The sequence below is a fragment of the Salvelinus fontinalis genome, unplaced genomic scaffold, assembly GCF_029448725.1.
Source record: "Salvelinus fontinalis isolate EN_2023a unplaced genomic scaffold, ASM2944872v1 scaffold_1107, whole genome shotgun sequence".
NCBI classification, from domain to species: domain Eukaryota; kingdom Metazoa; phylum Chordata; class Actinopteri; order Salmoniformes; family Salmonidae; genus Salvelinus; species Salvelinus fontinalis.
This window is the reverse complement of record NW_026601316.1, coordinates 50,001-55,000: the sequence shown is the minus strand read 5'-3', so window position 1 is coordinate 55,000 and position 5,000 is coordinate 50,001. Positions and strand designations below refer to the sequence as shown.

At 60.7% G+C, this 5,000-nt stretch overlaps 1 protein-coding gene across 1 annotated transcript in view; it reads right to left on the bottom strand.

Annotated features, from left to right (window-relative positions):
* The window catches only part of LOC129848689 (F-box/LRR-repeat protein 18-like), an 18,218-nt gene that overhangs the window by 3,264 nt on the left and 9,954 nt on the right, over nucleotides 1–5,000 (bottom strand). The gene's annotated exons all lie outside the window — the stretch shown is intronic.

Below are 5,000 nucleotides of genomic sequence, written 5' to 3'. Positions count from 1 at the left end.
ACCGGTTAGAGACACAGCCTGGAGAGAGAGGGAGGGAGGGAGAGGGAGAGAGACCGGTTAGAGGACTCCCTCCGCTAGGTCCGGTTACTAGACATCCCGATCGACCCCGACACCACCCCTATCCCATCCTCTACACACACAGCCTGGAGAGAGAGGGAGGGAGGGAGAGGGAGAGAGACCGGTTAGAGACACAGCCTGGAGAGAGAGGGAGGGAGGGAGAGGGAGAGAGACCGGTTAGAGACACAGCCTGGAGAGAGAGGGAGGGAGGGAGGGAGAGAGACCGGTTAGAGACACAGCCTGGAGAGAGAGGGAGGGAGGGAGAGGGAGAGAGACCGGTTAGAGACACAGCCTGGAGAGAGAGGGAGGGAGGGAGAGGGAGAGAGACCGGTTAGAGACACAGCCTGGAGAGAGAGGGAGGGAGGGAGAGGGAGAGAGACCGGTTAGAGGACTCCCTCCACTAGGTCCGGTTACTAGACATCCCGATCGACCCCGACACCACCCCTATCCCATCCTCTACACACACAGCCTGGAGAGAGAGAGAGGGAGGGAGAGGGAGAGAGACCGGTTAGAGACACAGCCTGGAGAGAGAGGGAGGGAGGGAGAGGGAGAGAGACCGGTTAGAGACACAGCCTGGAGAGAGAGGGAGGGAGGGAGAGGGACCGGTTAGAGACACAGCCTGGAGAGAGAGGGAGGGAGGGAGAGGGAGAGAGACCGGTTAGAGACACAGCCTGGAGAGAGAGGGAGGGAGGGAGAGGGAGAGAGACCGGTTAGAGACACAGCCTGGAGAGAGAGGGAGGGAGGGAGAGGGAGAGAGACCGGTTAGAGGACTCCCTCCGCTAGGTCCGGTTACTAGACATCCCGATCCACCCCGACACCACCCCTATCCCATCCTCTACACACACAGCCTGGAGAGAGAGAGAGGGAGGGAGAGGGAGAGAGACCGGTTAGAGACACAGCCTGGAGAGAGAGGGAGGGAGGGAGAGGGAGAGAGACCGGTTAGAGACACAGCCTGGAGAGAGAGGGAGGGAGGGAGAGAGAGAGAGACCGGTTAGAGACACAGCCTGGAGAGAGAGGGAGGGAGGGAGAGGGAGAGAAACCGGTTAGAGACACAGCCTGGAGAGAGAGGGAGGGAGGGAGAGGGAGAGAGACCGGTTAGAGACACAGCCTGGAGAGAGAGGGAGGGAGGGAGAGGGACCGGTTAGAGACACAGCCTGGAGAGAGAGGGAGGGAGGGAGAGGGAGAGAGACCGGTTAGAGACACAGCCTGGAGAGAGAGGGAGGGAGGGAGAGGGAGAGAGACCGGTTAGAGGACTCCCTCCGCTAGGTCCGGTTACTAGACATCCCGATCGACCCCGACACCACCCCTATCCCATCCTCTACACACACAGCCTGGAGAGAGAGAGAGGGAGGGAGAGAGACCGGTTAGAGACACAGCCTGGAGAGAGAGGGAGGGAGGGAGAGAGACCGGTTAGAGACACAGCCTGGAGAGAGAGGGAGGGAGGGAGAGGGACCGGTTAGAGACACAGCCTGGAGAGAGAGAGAGGGAGGGAGAGGGAGAGAGACCGGTTAGAGACACAGCCTGGAGAGAGAGGGAGGGAGGGAGAGAGACCGGTTAGAGACACAGCCTGGAGAGAGAGGGAGGGAGGGAGAGGGACCGGTTAGAGACACAGCCTGGAGAGAGAGAGAGGGAGGGAGAGGGAGAGAGACCGGTTAGAGACACAGCCTGGAGAGAGAGGGAGGGAGGGAGAGGGAGAGAGACCGGTTAGAGACACAGCCTGGAGAGAGAGGGAGGGAGGGAGAGAGACCGGTTAGAGACACAGCCTGGAGAGAGAGGGAGGGAGGGAGAGGGACCGGTTAGAGACACAGCCTGGAGAGAGAGAGAGGGAGGGAGAGGGAGAGAGACCGGTTAGAGACACAGCCTGGAGAGAGAGAGAGGGAGGGAGAGGGAGAGAGACCGGTTAGAGACACAGCCTGGAGAGAGAGGGAGGGAGGGAGAGGGAGAGAGACCGGTTAGAGGACTCCCTCCACTAGGTCCGGTTACTAGACATCCCGATCGACCCCGACACCACCCCTATCCCATCCTCTACACACACAGCCTGGAGAGAGAGGGAGGGAGGGAGAGGGAGAGAGACCGGTTAGAGACACAGCCTGGAGAGAGAGAGAGGGAGGGAGAGGGACCGGTTAGAGACACAGCCTGGAGAGAGAGGGAGGGAGGGAGAGGGAGAGAGACCGGTTAGAGACACAGCCTGGAGAGAGAGGGAGGGAGGGAGAGGGAGAGAGACCGGTTAGAGACACAGCCTGGAGAGAGAGGGAGGGAGGGAGAGGGAGAGAGACCGGTTAGAGGACTCCCTCCGCTAGGTCCGGTTACTAGACATCCCGATCCACCCCGACACCACCCCTATCCCATCCTCTACACACACAGCCTGGAGAGAGAGAGAGGGAGGGAGAGGGAGAGAGACCTGTTAGAGACACAGCCTGGAGAGAGAGGGAGGGAGGGAGAGGGACCGGTTAGAGACACAGCCTGGAGAGAGAGGGAGGGAGGGAGAGGGAGAGAGACCGGTTAGAGACACAGCCTGGAGAGAGAGGGAGGGAGGGAGAGGGAGAGAGACCGGTTAGAGGACTCCCTCCACTAGGTCCGGTTACTAGACATCCCGATCCACCCCGACACCACCCCTATCCCATCCTCTACACACACAGCCTGGAGAGAGAGGGAGGGAGGGAGAGGGAGAGAGACCGGTTAGAGACACAGCCTGGAGAGAGAGGGAGAGAGAGGGAGGGAGAGGGACCGGTTAGAGACACAGCCTGGAGAGAGAGGGAGGGAGGGAGAGGGACCGGTTAGAGACACAGCCTGGAGAGAGAGGGAGGGAGGGAGAGGGACCGGTTAGAGACACAGCCTGGAGAGAGAGGGAGGGAGGGAGAGGGACCGGTTAGAGACACAGCCTGGAGAGAGAGGGAGGGAGGGAGAGGGAGAGAGACCGGTTAGAGGACTCCCTCCACTAGGTCCGGTTACTAGACATCCCGATCGACCCCGACACCACCCCTATCCCATCCTCTACACACACAGCCTGGAGAGAGAGGGAGGGAGGGAGAGAGAGAGAGACCGGTTAGAGACACAGCCTGGAGAGAGAGGGAGGGAGGGAGAGGGAGAGAGACCGGTTAGAGACACAGCCTGGAGAGAGAGGGAGGGAGGGAGAGAGAGAGAGACCGGTTAGAGACACAGCCTGGAGAGAGAGAGAGGGAGGGAGAGGGAGAGAGACCGGTTAGAGACACAGCCTGGAGAGAGAGGGAGGGAGGGAGAGAGAGAGAGACCGGTTAGAGACACAGCCTGGAGAGAGAGGGAGGGAGGGAGAGGGAGAGAGACCGGTTAGAGACACAGCCTGGAGAGAGAGGGAGGGAGGGAGAGAGAGAGAGACCGGTTAGAGACACAGCCTGGAGAGAGAGGGAGGGAGGGAGAGGGAGAGAGACCGGTTAGAGGACTCCCTCCACTAGGTCCGGTTACTAGACATCCTGATCCACCCCGACACCACCCCTATCCCATCCTCTACACACACAGCCTGGAGAGAGAGAGAGGGAGGGAGGGAGAGGGAGAGAGACCGGTTAGAGACACAGCCTGGAGAGAGAGGGAGGGAGGGAGAGGGAGAGAGACCGGTTAGAGACACAGCCTGGAGAGAGAGGGAGGGAGGGAGAGAGAGAGAGACCGGTTAGAGACACAGCCTGGAGAGAGAGAGAGGGAGGGAGAGGGAGAGAGACCGGTTAGAGGACTCCCTCCACTAGGTCCGGTTACTAGACATCCCGATCCACCCCGACACCACCCCTATCCCATCCTCTACACACACAGCCTGGAGAGAGAGGGAGGGAGGGAGAGGGAGAGAGACCGGTTAGAGACACAGCCTGGAGAGAGAGGGAGGGAGGGAGAGGGAGAGAGACCGGTTAGAGACACAGCCTGGAGAGAGAGGGAGGGAGGGAGAGGGAGAGAGACCGGTTAGAGACACAGCCTGGAGAGAGAGGGAGGGAGGGAGAGGGAGAGAGACCGGTTAGAGACACAGCCTGGAGAGAGAGGGAGGGAGGGAGGGAGAGAGACCGGTTAGAGACACAGCCTGGAGAGGGAGGGAGGGAGGGAGAGAGACCGGTTAGAGACACAGCCTGGAGAGAGAGGGAGGGAGGGAGAGGGAGAGAGACCGGTTAGAGACACAGCCTGGAGAGAGAGAGAGGGAGGGAGAGGGAGAGAGACCGGTTAGAGACACAGCCTGGAGAGAGAGGGAGGGAGGGAGAGGGAGAGAGACCGGTTAGAGACACAGCCTGGAGAGAGAGAGAGGGAGGGAGAGGGAGAGAGACCGGTTAGAGACACAGCCTGGAGAGAGAGGGAGGGAGGGAGAGGGAGAGAGACCGGTTAGAGACACAGCCTGGAGAGAGAGGGAGGGAGGGAGAGGGAGAGAGACCGGTTAGAGACACAGCCTGGAGAGAGAGGGAGGGAGGGAGAGGGAGAGAGACCGGTTAGAGACACAGCCTGGAGAGAGAGGGAGGGAGGGAGAGAGAGAGAGACCGGTTAGAGACACAGCCTGGAGAGAGAGGGAGGGAGGGAGAGGGAGAGAGACCGGTTAGAGACACAGCCTGGAGAGAGAGGGAGGGAGGGAGAGAGAGAGAGACCGGTTAGAGACACAGCCTGGAGAGAGAGGGAGGGAGAGAGAGGGAGAGAGACCGGTTAGAGGACTCCCTCCACTAGGTCCGGTTACTAGACATCCCGATCCACCCCGACACCACCCCTATCCCATCCTCTACACACACAGCCTGGAGAGAGAGGGAGGGAGGGAGAGAGAGAGAGACCGGTTAGAGACACAGCCTGGAGAGAGAGGGAGGGAGGGAGAGGGAGAGAGACCGGTTAGAGACACAGCCTGGAGAGAGAGGGAGGGAGGGAGAGAGAGAGAGACCGGTTAGAGACACAGCCTGGAGAGAGAGAGAGGGAGGGAGAGGGAGAGAGACCGGTTAGAGACACAGCCTGGA